Below are 20,877 nucleotides of genomic sequence, written 5' to 3'. Positions count from 1 at the left end.
GTAGACAACCAAAGCTCCCACTATAGAGAGTGCTAAACCACTCACGATGTGATGTGCATGGGAAAATGTATCCTCATCTAACAACCAACGGGGAGAAGTCTCACCTCTCAAAGACATGTAAGCAGGAGGTATACTAAGGTAAACGTGGCATCACCATCACTAGCATATGAAGTCACCACTCAAGCATGTGTCAAAACTTCATATGCATCTGGCATACATCTCTGTTGCTGCCTCATAAGTCTGAAATAGTGGCATCTAATGTGCCTTGCGTGACCACAATGCCAACAACGCAAGTATCGGTAACTATGAGACCGAGTCATCACTGTTGACTCTGAATTATCATACGTCTACTACCATACGTGGATGTGAAAGTGGGAGATCACTCGACCACTACACAATCATGAAAACCATGATCGATCACATCAAAATAGATGCTCACATATGCATAAAATAGCTCCACAATCTGCAATCTGTGGGCATAAACAACGTCATTAAACCAAGTGAGCCAAATCTAGGACAAACTGCTCAACCAAGCATAAAGCGCATAACCATATATGCAAGTAGTGAGCAAACACGCTCAGAACACATCCCACGAGAAACTGCCCTGCAAAGACCTGTAAAACTGTGATTACCTTTAACGTAGCCACATGAGCATATGCAACTAACAAAACCTGTCAAATTGGGAGTTAGATTTGGCCACTAAACCATCAGAGAGTAAACTGCAAATACGCTCAAAACATGGCAAGAATCTATTAAAAATTCGGCAAAAATTTCCCTTTAACATGAGGAAAAACTCAAAAATCTCACCAAAACCACATAAAGCATGAACAGACACTCAGTGTCTCAGTAGATAGATCCACAAATGATATACATAAATTGCCAAAACCCTGACAAACTAGCTCACTCCTGAACATGTTCAAAAAACACATGTAAACATGTGAATCTGCTACCTACGAGCTATACCTAGCTCATGTATCTGCAAATGCATACATAGAATAAACACATAAAACCGTGCTTGAACTACTCTCTAGACTAGCTCACATAGTCATACATGGGCATTACCTCTGTCACATGGTTTGCACTGGAAGAACACACAACTTGTGAGCAAAACGCCTGAAATCTGGTGCACACTACCTCGTCGGTTGGGAAGCACGTCGAGCAAGACCTAAAAAATAGCACAACTAGCCACGTGTGGTTGTAAAAGTCGTCCAAGAGTTGAGCATGCTTGACAAAAATTTTCTCCAAAATGGTATGTCGATGTTGGGGGAAACACGGGCTTACTTGCCGATGCTTGCGCGTGCCCTATCCTTCTCTCCATGACTAAGAGGATTCACAAGCTTTCTCTCGCTTTCCCTAATTCTCTTTAGAGAATTGTGCGTGTGAACAGAACCTTCGAGAGGGGAAAAAAATCATTCTCTATTCAAACTCTGAGTGTGTGTGTGTGTGTGTGTGTGTGTGTGTGTGTGTGTGTGCGCTATCCAGGACATGGAACTTGTCCAAATGGACATCAACACAACATTTCACGAGGATCTAGATGAAGATGTCTACATGAAACAACCAGAGGGTTTTGTATGTGACACCCAAAAGCCAACGAGGGTAGAATTGGTTTGTAGACTTAAAAAGGCACTTTATGGCCTCAATCAATTTTCAAGGCAATGGTATCAAAAATTTGACAAATTCATGCAGTCTCAGGGTTACATAAGAAGTCAAGAGGATCATTGCTTATACACAAAGAGGTTGAATGATGGTCCTTTAATCATCTTGATCTTGTATGTAGATGATATGCTTCTCGCAAGCAAATCAATTGATGAGATCAATCAGTTGAAAAAGATGTTAAACACTCAGTTTTCCATGAAAGATTTGGGAAATGCCAATCACTTTCTTAGTATGCGCATCAAGAGAGACAGGCAACGTGGAATTCTTGAATTATCTCAAGAAAAGTATATCCACAAAGTCTTGCAATGTTTTAGCATGCAGGGAGGGAAGTCACTGAGTACCTCAATGCAAGCATACTCCAAACTTAGCAAGGAAGATTCTCCCAAGACAGTTGTTAAGAAAGAGGAAATGGCAAAAGTGCCATATTCTTCAGCAGTTGGCAGTTTGATGTACGCTATGGTAGCCACAAGACCAGACATTGCACATGCAGTGGGAGTGGTTAGTAGGTACATGGAAAACCCTGGCAAGAAGCATTGGGAAGTAGTGAAGAAAATCCACAGATACTTGAAGGGTACAAAGCAAGTGTTTACGCTTCGAAAACAATGATGCATTTATTGTAGGTTATACGTATGCGGATTATATGAGTTGCGTGGATCGTAGAAGATCCACATCTGGCTATGTGTTCATGTTTGTTAGAGCAGCTATCTCTTGGAGATCATGTCTCCAAGACTACACGTCTTCATCTACCACTGAGGCAGAATATGTTGATGTGTCTGACGCAAGCAAGGCAGCCATATGGTTAGCTCGTCTAGTGGGAGATTTGGTCATTCACGAGGTTCCAATACTGCATTGTGATAGTTAGAGTGCCATTGCTTTGGCAAAGAATCAAGTGTTTCACTCAAAGTCAAAACACATAGAGGTCAAATACCATGTCATATGAGATGCATTGGCTAGCAAGCGCATTGAGCTTGTCAAGGTTCACACTGATGACAACCCCGTAGATGCTCTCACGAAGAGCTTAGCCTCGGAATGATTTATACATTGCATAGAACTTATGGTGTAGGATGAAGCCTAGGTGATGCTTCATCAACTTTGTGTAGACTAACTATACCGATGCCACTATTGGTCACCATGACCTTCAAGTGGGAGGTTGTTGGGATGTAGGCCAGGTGGCTGTGGGAAACCACCCTTACTTTCTTTTTTCCCTAATCAATATAGGGAGAGAAAGTGAGAGAGTTGACTCTCTCTCGCTTTCCTCTCCACTAACCCAACTCCCTGTCTATTTGTGCTTCATCCCCCTCCCTCTTCTCCTTCCCTCTCTCACACACTCCGCAGAAGTTCCTATCAAGACGTACATCAATGTCCTGCACAATGTTCCAAACACACTTCTACACAAGAACATGTTGCATCATATAAGCCCACATAGGGTAATTGTCCCCATCCAATCTATCTTCGGCAGCAACAAACATCTTGAACACATGTGTGTTGTTGTCAACCATTGTAAATGTTGCACCTGATGTGAAAACTATCCAAAAAGAGGAGAAAGAAAGCGGGAACAACACATGCTATATAGCACAAACCGACCAAGACTGTAAGGGACATGTTATGTAGAAAACGACACTGATAGAATTTTTGCATAAAATGACGAAATAGCCTATGCAGTACTGCTTGTAGTGGAAACGGAGGTCGAAATGAGTGAGCTCAAATCAGAAATATTTGTCGACCTGCAAACGATCACCAAAGCTCACTGAAATCAGAGAAAGTGAACAGGCGTGTGCTAGAGCTACTGGCGACTAAGCCCGGGAGGACGCAACCTGCTTTGATACCAATTGTTGGAATTATGGTTGCAGGAAAACACACACAGCTTGGAGAAGATGAAGGAAGCTCAAGGAACATAGTAGAGAGTGTATTACTTAGTGTGCAATGGAAAGATGGATAGCCCTAGAATGATGGGCATATATACAATGCAAGGGGGAAAAAACCTCTTAGTGAGGGGAAAAAAGGCCCCACAGTCCTAAGCGTGTTCACACACATCACTACCACATGTATATGGTAACAATTGATACTTCCATTATGCCATGGGAATGACATCTATCCAATGTTATAGGTATTTGAGAAGGATTGTGTAGACTCCCCCACGCAAAGATGCTTGCATGTTGTCTTTTTTGATGTTCAAAACCATAATCACACACGATAAGTAAGAATAATCCAAAATATGATTGCGAGCATCAAAGCTTTGGACATTTCTTTGAAAGGTACACTCGTTCAATGTTATCGTGCCATGATTGCATGATAGTGGATGCACTCTTCGACCAATAACACAAGTATACAAAAGGTAGACATTCCACTGACACACTTCTAAACAATTGGTGCATGGATTAAATAATACCATTTCCAATGTGCTCAATGGCAATTAAGTTCTTCCACATTTAACTAGCAAGTTCTTTATGCACTCTCTCTACAATAACAGGTCTTGAGTTCAACTCGTCGCGGATATAACTATGAGATCTCTTGGGATTTTTCCTATGAAGTTAAAAGCTCCTATCTCTTCTCTTCTCATCATATAAATTTCAAAGGTGTTTGGGAGTGTTTATGATGTTAAAATTCTTCTCTTCTTCTTCACAATTGGGGGGCAATAGATTCAAGCGACTCATCTATTGTCCATTACTGCCTATAACATGGGGATGGAATCGTTGGATACTTTCCACCTCAGCGCTCAAAAGTTTTTCCTTGAGCAACCGTTATCTTTCGACACATCAAAAGTTGGAGAACGTTGTATGCTTGACAGCTAAGTGGACGGAATAAAGTATTAGGTTTGTTTCCATGTGTGCAAGGGTGTCAGACTGCCATTGTTGGCCCCCCTCCCCTCAATTGTGAAGGTTGAGAACGGTCAATTGTGCTGGGGTAAAGGCGCTACGAGACTGGGCACCCTCCTGTTGTAGTGGTTATCTGCAATTGGGATAGTTGGCGTAATGGTTAATTATGTGATGTCTATTTATTTTACTAATTGAGTTGATGATGATTTTATAGAGTGGAATGCGGGGAGTTGATGAAGAGGCGACGGCAATTACTCTTGGCCATTTTATATTTGCACAGTATCTTAGAACATCATTTCAATAAGCCACTATGGCTCTGTAAATAGTTTTAGTGGGAACTCCCCTTATGGGTCATGCAAGAACTAATGAGCTTCACTCATTTACAAAAGTGAAGTGGTTGTAAAAAAAGGGGCCCCAATTTTTGGCACCTTAAACTCAAAAATAATATATTAAATACCAACTCCACAAGAGAGGTGTCGTGGAGTTTGGGGCTAGATTTAGGCCTTTCTCTTGCAGATTCTCTTCTCTACTCTCTTATGCTATGGTTATTTTGTTGTGTACTCTCTAATCTAGTCTCTATCTCTTACACATCTCTTACACTCTCTTACAAGCATGTCTATGTCAATTCTATGTTTACTGTGTGTGTGTGTGTGTGTGTGTGTGTCATAGTCTAGGTGTGAGTGTGTGCTTGGAAATTGGAAGAAGAGGTGAACATGTTGATGGTGATGCTTGGAAGCTTGTGTTGAATAGTTTAAGCGGTCGATCTCCCCCTCTTCTCCCAACAGTGGTATCAGAGCGAAGGTTTGTGGCAACCGACAACCTGATTGTCGAATTTCAAAGAGGAATTTTCAAGCTTTGCAGCATCAAATCAAGGCTTATCTGACGATTAATTGGCAAATCGGGTAGTTATTTCCACTTACCGACAATCCAAATTCGGTATGGCAAGCTTAAAAATTCAGCATATTAGCTAACTCTTGTGGATTGTTGGAAAGGAATAGCAAGAGACAAAACAAGAGCCGAATCCAACATCGGAGGAATCAGGAGGAAGTTTGGACGGCTAAAGCTTGGAATAGACTAAATATCAAGAAGAAGATTAAAAGAAGAAGAGTTTGCGAGAGCTTTTGAAGTTGCGTCGGCAATCCACCAAACGAATCCTGCAAATCGTGATTCGAGGAATAAAAGAACTCATCTCGCTTGGAGGGCTGCCACTGTCGATTGCGGGAAACCTCCCTTGCATGCAAAAAGGACTTAGTGAAATTCTGCCATATTCGACTCACACCTGCCGTGGGAAGGGCTGCCTAGCAGTGTATCCGATTCAAATTCTGCCGTGGGAAGGGCTGCCAAGCCTTGCTATCGACCTGCACAGAAACGCTTGCAATTGCTGCCAACATGGTTGCCTAGGACCGTTGGTCTATAGTCGCTTCTTCCTCGCGGGCTGAAGGAGACACTGCATGACGCTCTGAGCCCTTCTCTCTACTCACGCGCTGTCGGCAATTCTCTCACGCCATGCCAGGCTTTATTAAGCCTTTACAAACCTTTTTAAAAAAAGGGTGGCTTAAATTCTTTGGCCGCCCATTGCTTTTACCTCGGCCGCCCACTCAAGCCCTCAAGTCAAAAACGGTTTCCCTTTAGAAAAAAAAAATCTCCATTCTCTCCCTCTTCTCCACTCGTGTGCTCTCCCAACCTGATCGAGCCCCATTCACTTCCAAGGGGCAATTGTTTTCCAGAAAGCTCGGCTTTCCATTTCTTGCAAGAAGTCGACGGGGCGACATTGGCACCAAAAATTCCCACAATTGCCACAAATTTTGGAACGGAAATAGTCAAATTTTCCAACTTAATTCCTCCTTGACATCGACTAACTCAATGGAGCTGCCAAATTACTTGCCAAGAATCCGAACATCGTCAAATTAATCAAAAAAATTTATCAACCTACGAACTCTCTTCTACAATTGATATTGTTGTCTTCTTTCGGGAGGATAAGGGAGACCGGACGTTACAAAATTCAACTGGCTCGGTGACACACCGTCGGACCGTCCACTTCTATGCAATTTCCTAGCGCATCGCCATTCCGGACTGGACGCCACCGCTATTTCTCAGCTAAGTACATTACATTTCTTTTATTTATTTTATTCTTTATTCTACATATTGCATCTGTGAATATCACCAAATAGCCTTTTTAAGCATTACCATTTAAATATTTATTAAAATATATATATATAAATTAAAAAAAATAAAAACCATGCAATCATGGTACACCTTCCTCAAGCACCCACGATTGCGGAACACATTCAAACTCTGCAACAATCACTCACATATGAACGCATGCGAAGGCAAGAACTTGAAGATAAATTATTGCATTCTGCACGCACCAAATCTGCACCGGCACCCAAGAAAAACAAAATTAGCAGAAAAGCCTTCACTTTCAAGGATTTTGATGGCACTAAAGATGCTAGCACAGTTCTAGCATGGGTTAGTCAACTAGATGACTATTTTCATGATGAAGACTTTCCCAAATGTGAAATGGTAAAATGTGCATAAAATCATCTCACTAGCAGCGCTGCATTGTGGTGGAATGCCACCAAACAACATGGAAGAAGACCATGCACCTAGAACGCATTTAAAAAAGTGTTTTTACCTCAATTTTTGCCCACATAGTACAAAACTAAAGCACGACGCCAGTGGGATTTAATACGACGGGGTAGAAATGAAGATGTACAGGGTTACATTGACCGTTTTTGGAATTGTTTAATTCAATTGCAAGCTATTGAACATGTTAGTCAAAGGAAATTGAAGCGAAAGTACATATCAGGCTTGGCACTACAAATTAGTGTTGAGGTAGATATGTTCGAACCAGATTCTCTGTCAAAGGCTATAATTTGGCTCTCAATGCAAAAAAGAAGAAAGGTGGACATTCCTCTCACACTGATCAACCTTCTAATACTAACTTTGACAGAAACAAACACCAAAGCCGTACTTTCTTCAAAAGACGTAGATTCGACAATCCTCCTACAACTACTCAACCTATTACGAGCAACAACAACAACAACACCCAGCAACGAGGCAACCAAAATTCTTTCAACCAACGTTCTCCTCCAAATTCTAATGGTAACAAAAAGGTGAAGTGTTTTAAATGCTTTCAGTATGGTCACTATGCAGATAAGTGCCCAAATGGTCATGCTAAGGGCGATGGTCAATTCAATGGCCATTCCAATGGAGTCAACAGAAATTCAAGTCAAAAACCCTTCAACAACAACCTCCCCAATGGAGCTACTCTTAACCTCATCGAAGATGCCACACCCGACGACAATGAAGTGGAAGCTAACTACGGTGAGGGATATGATTGTGATTATGATAACGATGACAACCCATCCTCAGGTACTCCTATATCTCCTCACACTTTGTTTAAAGTGCAAGGCACTGTTAAGGGTGAAATCTCACCATTCTGTTAGATGATGGTAGTAGCCATGATTTCATTTCCACACGATTGACACAGCAACTATCACTCTCTGAAATCTCATCACCTCACAAGGTCAAAACTGTTTTCAATAATCAACGTTTTAATTGTAAAACTCAAGTCACTGTTGAAGTTTGCATTGGTGAATTCACACAAGCACGCACATTTTTGGTAGCACCATTGCATGGTCTTGATATGATTTTGGGAATGCCGTTTCGTCATGAATTTGACCCGTTGATTAATTATAAAACACGTACAATGTCTCTCACTCATAATAATAAAAATTTCTCCATCCAAGCAACACTGGAACATCAAAAATTTCCACTCCTCTCTCACACTCAAGCAAAAAGAGCAATTCGAAAACAGGAGAAAACATATCTAGTATTGGTAAATCAAATTTCTGTTGAAATTGAAACTTCACATAACTCCACACACGATGAATTTCTCTCACAATTTAAAGATTGTTTCATGCATGATCTACCACCTGGAATTCCACCATCACGCCCAGAAGACCACAAAATTGACATCATACCGGGTAGTGAACCTCCTTGTAGAGCACCTTATCGTGTAAATCCTACCGCACACAGGGAAATACAAACTCAAATCACTGATTTACTTGACCGAGGCCTAATCCGACCTAGTAGTTCACCATACGGAGCTCCAGTACTTCTTGTCAAGAAGAAAAATGGAACCTTTCGTATGTGTATTGACTACAGGGCTTTAAACAAGATCACCATTAAGAATAGGTTTCCTATTCCTAGAGTGGATGACCTATTAGACAAACTGAAAGGGGCAAACATCTTCAGCAAAATTGACCTCAAATCAGGGTACCATCAAGTTAAAATGTTTGAACATGATGTTTACAAAATTGCTTTTAGAACACAAACTAGACACTATGAATTCCTTGTCATGCCATTTGGTTTGAAAAATGCACCAGCTACCTTCACACGCATGATGAATAGAATTTTCATTGACCATCAAGATTTTGTGATTGTATTTTTTGATGACATTTTGGTATTCAGTAAATCTGAAGAAGAGCATAAACAACCTTTAACACGTGTATTTGATCTGCTTGCACAAAATCACTTGTATTTGAATCTTGAAAAGAGTTCATTTTTCCAATCTGAAATTGAATATTTGGGACACATTGTATTGGGTAAGGGAATACATGTCGATCCAAAGAAAATTGAAGCCATTCAATCATGGCCTAGACCCAAAAACTTGCATGAGCTACGATCTTTTATTGGCCTTTGTAGCAATTACAGGAAATTTGTTCGTAATTTTGCTTACAAATCACATTATTTGACTCTCTTGTTAAAGAAAAACACGCCTTATGAATGGACTGATTTGCAAGAAAGCTCATTTAATGCACTTAAACATGCTTTGACTAATGCACCTGTATTGCAATTGCTTGATTTTGAAAGACCCTTCTTTGTGGTAGTCACTGATGCTAGTGGAAAAGGTGTCGGTGCAGTCCTTATGCAAGATAACCATCCAATTGCTTTCGAAAGTCGTAAATTCAAACCGTCTGAAGCAAAGTTCAGCACTTATGATAAAGAGTTGACTATTGTGGTACATGCATTGAAAATTTGGAAACACTATGTAATGGGTACTGACTTGATCATTAAAACTGATCAAAAAAGTATCAAATATTTACTTTCTCAACTCTTAATAGATGATAGACATATTAAGTGGGCCGCTTTTATTCAAAGTTTTCAGCCCAATATTCAATACCAACCTGGTAAAGAAAACGTTGTAGCTGATGCTTTGAGTAGAAGATCCTCACTTAATCATCTATCAACCATTACGAGAACTTCATTTGACACTATGCCTGACACTTATGCACATGATGATGACTTCAAAACGACATGGTTACACATGCTTGATAATTATGTACACACATTTCTCGACTACACTATTCAAGAAAATTTCCTTTATTTCAAACCAAAATTGTGCGTGACTAAACCTTTTCGTACATTAATTATTGAAGAATTGCACAAACCACCTTATGCTGGACATAGAGAATTTGCTGCAACTTTTCAAAATTTATGTCGTGATTTTTATTGGCCTACTACGAGAATGGATGTTAAACAGTATGTTTCAACTTGTTTGATTTGTCAAAAAATCAAAGCAGCTACAAGTAAGAAATTGGGACTTTTACACCCTCTCCCCATTCCTGAAAGACCTTGGGAACATATTTCAATGGATTTTGTTACTGGTTTCCCACTCACAATGCACAAACATGACATGATATGGACTATTATTGACCGTTTCTCTAAACAAGCATATTTCATTCCTTGTAAGAAAACGCTCACACCACATCAAGCTGCACTTTTGTTTCTTAATGTTACCATATACATGTGGTAGTGATGTGTGTGAACACACTAGGACCGCTGGGGCATTTTTTCCCTCTTTAGGAGGTTTTTCCCCCCGAGCATTGTATATACGCCCATCACTCTAAGGCTATCAATCTTCCCATTGCACACTAAGTAGCACACTCTCTATTGTGTGCCTTGAGCTTCCTTCATCTTCTCCAAGCTGTGTGTGTTTCTCTGCAACCCTAATTCCAACAATTGGTATCAGAGCAGGTCACGTCCTCTGAGGCTTAGCCGCCAGCTGCTCCAGCACACGCCTGCTCACTTTCTCTGATTTCAATGAGCTTTGGCAAGCGTTCACAAGTCAAAAAATATTTTTGGATGGCTCGTAGAGCTTGGTTTGCTCAGAATTTCGATTGGGCTCATTTCGGCCTCTGTTTCCACTACTGGCAGTACTGCACAGGCTATTTCGTCATTTTGTGCAGAATTTCTATCAGTGTTGTTTTCTGCATAATAGGTGCCTTATATATAGTCTTCTATGGTTTGTGCTATACAGCACGTGTTGTTCCCGCTCCGTTTCTCCTATTTTCCGGTAGTTTTCACATCAGGTGCAACATTTACCATGGCTAACAACAACAACACAGATGTGTTTAAGATGTTTGCTGCTGAGGACAGGTTGGATGTAGACAACTACCCTATGTGGGCTTATATGATGCAACATGTTCTTGTGTCAAAAGGCGTCTGTAACATTGTGTAGGGCATTGATGTACGTCCTGGTTCTGAGGATATAGGCGATGTTGAGGATGTTGCAGGTCTTGCTGCAAGAATTGCTGTTGTTAGAGTTGTTTTGCCTATGACAGAACAAGCTCGCTGGGATGTTAATAATGCGTAGGCTCATGCATTGATTACGTTGTCTGTGAAGCACACCATTGTTCCTCACATCCGTTCAGCAAAATCTGCAAAACAAGCTTGGGATATATTGGCTGGTCTTTATGCAAGTCGCAATGAGGCTAAAATTGCTTTGCTGCGTAAAGAGCTGGAGTCAAAGATTATGCATGAGGAAGATGATATGGACACTTTCCTTGCTAGTGTCAAGGATATCAATGAGCAACTTATTTCTGCAGGTGAAGTCATTTCAGACAGTTCCCTTGTGCAGACTGTTCTTGATGCCTTACCAGATTCCTACCAGACTTTTGCTAGTACTTGGAGACTGATGACCCAAGGAAATCCTGAAGTTGTCAAGTTTGATGCATTATGCACATTGCTGTTGCAAGAGTCACTTTCCAGAAAAAACAGGACTAGGCAGCGTGCAGTTGAACAGGCTTTTATTGCTTCTCAAAGAAAGGGGTAACAGTAATGCAACCACTTCTTATGGTTCTGCTGCGAGTGGCAAAAATTCTGTTCCTAATGCTTCTGCTGGCAGCACTTCGTCTAGCAATTCTGGTGATAAGGGCAAAAAGAAGATGCGTTGCCATTATTGTAAAGCTAATGATCACTTGATCAAGTCTTGTCCTAAGTTCAAGGCCAAAGAGGCTAAGAAGAAAGAGGGTGGTTCCACTGCAAATGCTGGTTCCACTACAAATGCAGCCATTGTTGAGTCTTCTGTAAAAGGAGACTGTAATGCTGATGTTGATGTAGAATGGGCTTTTAGTGCAGAGTGCACTTACAATCCTACTGTCCATGATGCATGCTTGTAAGTTGCTGCAGATTCACATGTGTGGTATTTCGACAGTGGTGCTATAAAGCACATTACCTCACATCGTGAATTGTTTACCTCTCTCGAGTCTGTCCCTCATGGGAATTTAGTCACTTGTGCCAACAATGCCTCTTATCCAATTCAAGGAGTTGGAAAGATTGTGCTTACTGCTGCTAATGGCAGTTCTTTCACACTTGTTGATGCACTTTATGTACCTGGGATCAAGAAGAATCTCTTGTCTGTATCCGCACTTGCTAGACTTGGACTTGTAGTCAAATTTGTGTATGACAGATGTACAGTTCATGATCTCAATTTTGGTTCTGAAATTGTTGCATCAGGCCTTTTGTGCCGTGGCTGTATAAGCTCACTTTGTATAACAAGTGTGGACAAAATTTTGCAAATGCTGTTGCAGATTCAAGGGCTATTTCAGATGCAAAACTTTGGCATGCACGTTTTGGTCATCTGAATTTTGCCAGTTTCCTGCATTTGCAGAAATTTGATATGGTTTCTTCTTTGCCGCCTCTTGAAGCACCTGTCAAACATATTTGTGAAGGCTGTATTTTGGGTAAGATGCAGCGTTCTAAGTTTCCAAAGGATGGTTTAGTTCGGGCCACATGCAGGTTGCAGCTTGTGCATAGTGATGTTTGTGGGCCCATGCAAACTCGGTCCTTGGGCAATTACCTGTACTTCGTGACTTTCATTGATGATCACTCTAGGCATGCATGGGTATTTCTGCTTAAAGAGAAGTCCGAAGTTTTTATGTGCTTCAAACAATTTCTGGTTATGGCTGAAAATGTCTCGAAATGTACTGTGGGCATCCTCCGTTCCGATCAAGGGGGGGAGTATATGTCTCATGAATTTAATTCATTTCTGGCTAGTCGTGGGATAAAACACCAATGTACAGTGCCTTATACACCTCAGCAAAATGGTGTTGCTGAGAGGAAAAACAAGTCACTGACAGAAATGGCACGATGTATGGTCAAAAGTCAAGCTTTGCCGCATTCTTTTTGGCTTGAGGCCATAATGTGTGCCACTTATGTACTTAACAGGTGTCCTACGAAAGCTTTGCAGTCTATTACTCCATATGAAGCATGGCATGATAGAAAGCCTTCTATTGAGCACATGCATGTTTTTGGCTGTTTGGCATATGCTTTGGTGCCACAAGTGCAACGCAAAAAATTGGATGATAAGGCTGTCAAATGTATTTTTGTTGGTTATAGGGCTGAAAGCAAAGGTTACAGGTTGTATCATCCGCAGACAAAACGTATTCTGGTTTCTCGGGATGTAGTGTTTGTGGAAGATTCTGTTCAGCCCTTGCTATCATGTACTAGAGACAATAATGTAAGCTCACAGGATATTTATGACACTTTGTTGCCTCTTTTCAGTGGTGGAAATACGAATGTAAGTTCCAATGAGGCAAATGTACAGCCTATGGGGGTTTCTGAAAATGTTATAGATCAGCCTATTACTGATGCAGATGTACATGATGTACTTGATGAGGAAAGGGCTGAAAATGAGCAGGCTAGAGGTAAACCAAAATGGCTGGTGCACACTTTGTGTGACAGTAAATTGGATGCACCTTTGTCTAGTCGTACTCGTTCAGGCTCTCGCCATGCATCTTATGCATTAGATTGTTATGCTTTGGCTGTGTCTAGCTTACATGATGTTGAAGAGCCTCTATCTTTTGATGAAGCACAGAATTCAGAAAATTGGATGGCTGCCATGCAATCAGAATATGACGCACTTATAGAAAATGACACATGGACTTTATGTGATTTGCCTCTTGGCAAAAAGGCCATTGGTACGAAGTGGGTTTACAAGTTGAAATGCAAGCCGGATGGTAAGATTGATCGCCATAAGGCTCGACTTGTTGCAAAGGGTTATGCACAGCGAAAAGGCATAGATTATGAAGAGACTTTTGCTCCCACTTGTCGTATGACTACTATGCGTTTTCTATGTGCATTGACAACTCATTTTGGTTGGGATGTACATCAATCAGACATTGTTACTGCTTTCTTGAATGGTGACATATTTGAGGAAGTTTATGTAACGCAGCCTCGCGGTTTTGTCATAAAAGGACAAGAGGACAAAGTGTGCAAATGTAACAAGGCTTTGTATGGGTTGAAGCAATCTCCTCGTGCTTGGTATGAGAAAGCTGACACTCATTTGGTCAAACAAGGCTTTCGTAACAGTCCAATAGAAAGCACATTGTATGTAAAGCGTGAGGGTAATGTACTTGGTTCTTTATGTTGATGATTTGCTGATCACTGGACCAAATGAGAGACAAATTGCTGAATTTAAGGCTGATTTGAATGCTACTTTCAAGATGAAAGATTTGGGGCTGTTGCATCATTACTTGGGTATACAGTTTAAGCAGTGTGATGGTGGTATTGCCTTGTGTCAAAAAAGTTACATAGAGACATTGCTATGTAAGTTTGGACTTGAGGATTGCAAACCTATTGTCACTCCCAAGGAAACAGGTTTGAAGTTGAGTCTACATGATGCTGGCGATCCTGCTGATGTCACTCTTTATCAAACTGTTGTTGGCTGCCTCATTTATGTATGCAACACGAGGCCGGATGTTCAGTTTGTAGTCTCACAGGTCAACAGATTTATGCATAGCCCACGGTCTAAGCATTGGCAGGCTGTCAAGAGGATTTTCCGCTACCTTAGTGGCACTTTACATCTTGGCTTGTTTTATCCCAAGGGGGGATCATTGCCGCCAGACTTACATGCTTTTTCGGACTCAGATTGGGCTGGTTGTTTTGACACGAGAGTATCCACAAGTGGTTTTTGTTTCATGCTTGGCAGTTCATGTATATCATGGTAGCAAGAAGAAACCTACTGTGGCCACTTCGAGTTGCGAGGCTGAGTACAGGGCAGTCTTCACAACTACGGTTGAGTGTGTATGGCTCAGACGCCTTATGGCTGATTTGGGTGTTGGACAAGACACTACCAACACTATCTACACTGACAGTCAGAGCGCATTGGCAGTTGCGAGGAACCCAGTTTTTCATGCTCGCACAAAGCACATTGAGGTGCATTACCACTATGTCAGGGAGAATTTGTTACCACATACATGTGGTAGTGATTTGTGTGAACACACTAGGACCGCCGGGGCATTTTTCCCCTCTTTAGGAGGTTTTTTCCCCCGAGCATTGTATATACGCCCATCACTCTAGGGATATCAATCTTTCCATTGCACACTAAGTAGCACACTCTCTATTGTGTGCCTTGAGCTTCTTTCGTCTTCTCCAAGTTGTGTGTGTTTCTCTGCAACCCTAATTCCAACACTTAAGACTCTTTTTCCACATCATGGCTTGCCTAAAGTGATTATTTCGGATAGAGATTCAAAATTTTGTAGTGCTTTTTGGACTACTGTGTTTGAAAATCTTGGCACTACACTTGACTTCACTTCTGCATTTCATCTTGAATCCAATGGTCAAACCGAAGTCACCAACCGCACTATTATTGACTTGCTAAAGGCTTATGTTTCTTCTCAACCTAAGAAATGGGATGATTACCTACATATTTTGCAATTTGCATACAACAACACCACTCACACTGCCACGGGTAAGTCTCCATTTGAAATTGTATATGGTCACTCTCTTCCTACTCCTGTTTCACGTCTTTGTAATGTTGTGCCTGCCGGCTGATGATTTCACTACTGACTTTCATGATATTTATGCAAGTGTGCATTCTGCCATTAAACACTCACAAGAACTTTACACCAAGCATGCTAACAAGCACCGCAAGGCACACCAATTCAAAGAAGGTGATCATGTTTTACTTCGCATCAAAAAACGAAGGATTAAAAGTGTTGATACTAACATCTTTGTTACGATTGCTCTTTGTTTTTATGGACCTTTCAAACTTTCAGCTGTCATTAATGATGTTTCTTTCCGTTTAGACCTACCTGCACATTGGCACATTCACAATGCCTTTCACATTAGTATTTTACGCCCATTCCGAGGACCCCTACCTACCCACCACATTTATGAAGACCCACCTTCACTTGTAGACCAAGAAGAGCAACTCATCCCTGATAAAATAGTTGACCATGAGACCACTACTACACGCACTGGAATGGTTTATAACCGTTACCTTTTGACTTTCAAGGGCCACCCTAGGGAGGGTGCCAAATGGATGCCTGAAAAGTTTTTTCGCAACTTCCCCGACCTTCTCCACACTTTCCATCACTCACGGTTCAATTGATTTCTCTATTGAGCAACTGAGGGCAGCTGCTATCCCTGGTGGGAGGGATGTTATGAGACTGGGCACCCTCCTGTTGTAGTGGTTAGCTGCAATTGGGATAGTTGGCATAATGGTTAATGATGTGCTGTCTATTTATTTTACTAATTGAGTTGATGATGATTTTGTAGAGTGGAATGCGGGGAGTTGATGAAGAGGCGACGGCAATTACTCTTGGCCATTTTATATTTGCACAATATCTTAGAACATCATTTCAATAAGCCACTATGGCTCTGTAAATAGTTGTAGTGGGAACTCCCCTTATGGGTCATGCAAGAACTAATGAGCTTCACTCATTTACAAAAGTGAAGTGGTTGTAAAAAGAGGGGCCTCAATTTTTGGCACCTCAAACTCAAAAATAATATATTAAATACCAACTCCACAAGAGAGGTGCCGTGGAGTTTGGGGCTAGATTTAGGCATTTCTCTTGCATATTCTCTTCTCTACTCTTCTATGCTATGGTTATTTTGCTGTGTACTCTCTAATCTAGTCTCCATCTCTTACACATCTCTTACACTCTCTTACAAGCATTTCTATGTCAATTCTATGTTTACTGTTTGTGTGTGTGTGTGTGTCATAGTCTAGGTGTGAGTGTGTGTGCTTGGAAATTGGAAGAAGAGGTGGATAGGTTGATGGTGATGCTTGGAAGCTTGTGTTGAATAGTTTAAGCGGTCGATCTCCCCCTCTTCTCTCAACAGCTACACCTCTAGGCGGCTGAGCAGTCGACCGTTCACTCACATTCCTTATTCTTCATATACCCAAAAAGAATAAATACCTCTTCTTCTTCACCTTGAGGAGAAGCTCCATCCACACACAGTCTCTTACTTATCCCCTTCCCCCCACACACACATTCCGCACACATGAGCGCACTTCTGGTATCATACTTGTGACGATCGTTGTGTGTGTGATGGTTTCTCGGATACATGCAAAAGCAATGGAGCTCGACTATGGAAGCTTGAGCTTGGCGGCAGTAGATTTGACACAGAGGAACCGGATCGAAAGCATCGGGAGGAGATCTTGGATCCTGGAGCACCGGTGTGCGCAACCCCTCTTGGGCTTGTGGAATGTTAAGAGGGATTTAGGTATCTCTGTAGAAACAGGGAAAATCCGAAGCCATAAGAATCAAGCAAAGGGGGAGGTCCTAGCAAATATGCATGGTGTGCAGAAGCAACTAGCGAGTTGAGCAGAGAGAATAGGGAGCATGGGGAAACTATGCTAGTTAGAATTTGCAAAGTCAGGATATGTAAGTCTTGAGATTGAGAGCAATTCTTGGTATGAAAAATCAAGTTAGTGCTTGTAAGCAATAAGTCAAAAGCAAAGAAAGGACTTCCAACAAGAATCGGGAGCATCAAAGCAATCGAGCAAATGCAAGCATTGAAGGCATCTTGAAACTTCAAAGCAAGTCGCCCTTAGAGCAACGATTCGATAAAGTTAATTGGAAATTGGCTAGCAAGTGAACCAAGCAGGGTGCAATGAAGCTTGAAATTAAGAAAGCTTGTCAGCTTGGGACTTTGCAGTTGGGTAGCCAGAGTGAGGCATCAAGGTGCAACATCTTGATGAAAATCAAGCATTAAAGCAGCTCAGAATCAAGCATTTGCAGGAGATCAATCAGATGGGAGCTCATGAGCATCATAACTTGAATTGAGAATATTACAGAGCTGTAAAATAAGATGGCAATTGGGAGCTCTTATAGCGTTACTATAGAGAGAGGGAGATAGAGAAGGTAGGCTTGGGATCTTCCACTGTATACTTCTTTTTGTATACCCACTTGCAAGGTAAAGCATTTTTTCCATTTGGTAATTTAACCAAATCCCATGTCTCATTAGCCACAATTGAATTGTATTTTGATTGCATAGCCTACTTCCACTTAACACTATCATCCATTTGTATAGCTTCTTTGTAGCAGGTTGACACTCCACTATCAATGACCAAAATTTGGTGTATACCTGGCTCAAACCACTCAGGCGCACGTGACAGAGCATCTCAATGCCTGACTGCTGGACTCTGCTCCCTTTAGAGCAATAGTAGTATCTTGCACTAGAGGATTAGGTGCAACACTACTGAATTGAGTTAGTTCAGAGGCTACATCCTCAAAACGAACGCGTCTGTACTCAACTTCTTTAATATGCTTCTTGTGCATTTTTGATTCATTGAAAATCACGCGTGAGCTACAGATGACTTTGCGGGATTTTGGGTGCCAGAGACTATAGCCCATCTCTCCATTTGCACCATAGCCGATAAAAATGCATTTGTGTGACCTGGGATCTAACATGCGACATAGTTCTTTGGACACATGTGCACATGCTTCACATCCAAATACACGTAAATGCTCATAGCTTGGCATTTTCCTAGTCCATAATTCCTTTGGAATTTTAAAATTCAAGGAGAACTAGGTGACCTATTGATGATGTGCACTGCTATCTGAACAGCTTCCCCCCAAAAGTTTGGAGTAAGCTTCGCCATAAAAATCATAGAGATAACTCGCTCTTGAATCATGCAATTGATTCTTTCAGCTATTGCATTTTGTGCAGGTGTGTATGGAGCAGTAAACTATCGACGCATGCCTCTTCGATTGCAAAAATCCTTGAACTTCGTGGAGATGTATTCTCCATCATTGTCCGTGTGAGCTTTGAGATTTTCTCTTGATTAGTTCTCAACCATGGCGAGGAATTTTTGGTACGTAGAAAATACCTCTTCTTTACGCTTAAGGAGATACACCCACAACCTTTCTGGTAGGATCATCTATGAACGTGAGAAAGTAGTTTGCCCCCCCCAGAGTTTTGTGTGACATTGGACCACACAAATCACTGTGCAATAAGTCTAGGGGTTCGCCTAGTTTCTTGTTCAATGGCGAAGATGTCAACCTAGTGTTAGCAGCAAGCTAACATGGACACCATTTTTCGAAGTTCTCTTTGTAAAACAATTATTATTTTGATAAATCGAAAATATTGTAACTCCTATTTTCTTGGATAAACTCTGTAATCAATGAGCCGGGGTTACAAGCTTCCAGATTGTATCAGCCAATCATCACCCAACTTTGTTAAAACTCCAGATTATTAGTTTTGACCACCCAAAAACCTTGGCTAAGATATAAAAGCCAATTTTTGTAAGTTTTTTATAAGTTTTTGGATAAGAAATACACAGCGTGAGCTAACGGCGCTCACTCCTCTCCTTCTCATGCTTCCTACTCCCTCTCCAATTGTCACATTGCGATTGCGTTTGTTACATTGCAACCGCAGGTAAGAGCTCTACGTATTGATGTAAGCTATTCACAGTATTTCATAACTTTTGGCGTCGTCGACTCGCGGCCTAATTTCATCATAACTAGGAATTTACACTTTCAAATAAAAAACTAAGCATAGGTGGGGTATTGGGGCATCATTGCTAAGCATTTACATGCATTCTGGGTCGAAAACGACTAGGTCAAAAATCCACTACTATTAATAATCGCAATTTTGGAACTTGACCTAAAGTGGGGTTTGAGGCCATAGGCATGTGTGCTTAGGTCTTATAAACTTGTCCTAGAAGTTTTATTACGTTTGGATGTCATTTGATGCTGTAACGGATGTGAATTGTTTGCCGTCGATGAGCGATTGGCTTTTGGTGATTTCAGTCACTTGAGTGTAGCTTGAGTTAGATACGAGTTGTTAGTTGGCTTCCAAGAGATTGACAACCTCTTGTAGCCTCTATGCACTAGTCGAGTCAACTTCGTCTCATGGTTTGACAAATTAATCGTGGTTCTCGCTAATACTCCAATAAGATAGGATGGTGAGGTTAGACACGCGTCCCACATTTGGCGCCGTTGTTAGGGATCGAAGAGACCTAAACTAGGGAAAAACACGAGCGTCTTGTGTAGTTGTCCTTTAACTTCCTATAGGTTCTCCTAGTTCAAAACTTTCTTTTAGAAACCGCATAGCTTAAGATTGTCGTCTTTTGCTGTGTAGAGGTAGCTTGGAAGTAATCATACTTGCTGAGTACCTTTAGGACTCTAGAATTGTAGATTTAGATTAGGATTTGGAGAATGATTGATAGACCAGACAAGTCTTAAGATCAAGACTCTGAAAAACATAAAAAACACAAGAAAACGAGTGTTTGTGGACACTTTCCACAACCCCATTGCATGAGAATCTAGAAGTAGGGTAAGTAGGATCCTAGGTAGATTTCAGAACATTGCTCTCTCCGAAAGAATCAAGTGTGAGTTGTTATTGGAAGTTGTAAAATTTCAGGTCTATGACTAGAAATAGCTCGAATCCACTCAATCCGACTAGAGAGTAAGCCTAAAAGTTGTCTGAACCAGTGGGTAAGCTCAAAGACACTTCGAGGTAAAAATTTCAAGAGTTGGCCAAAACTCAGATTATTTAATTTTTCTTGATATTTTATGCCAAATTTAGTTTTGACTTGATTCATAGGCTTAAAATACATCATATAAAGACTGTCTTTGAGATAATTGCAAAAAAGTGCTCATTTTAAGCCTAAAGTTAATAATCGCGATTATTAACTTTCTGCTCTAAATTGGCCAAGGTTCATACCATTGACTTGTTGCATGTGTACAAACAACTTTTGTAAAGGCCCAAGAGATTTGGATCACTAACCTGGCAAAAAACTGGGTAAAAACTAAAGTTTGTACTGACTTTTTGAATCTTAGAGTATAAATTTGGAAAAATTTATCCAAGCTTGTTGACTTTGATT

This window comes from Adiantum capillus-veneris, chromosome 6, assembly GCF_014529385.1.
Source record: "Adiantum capillus-veneris isolate H3 chromosome 6, ASM1452938v2, whole genome shotgun sequence".
Taxonomy (NCBI): Eukaryota; Viridiplantae; Streptophyta; class Polypodiopsida; order Polypodiales; family Pteridaceae; genus Adiantum; species Adiantum capillus-veneris.
The sequence above is the reverse complement of the archived record's forward strand: the minus strand, read 5'-3'. Positions refer to the sequence as shown.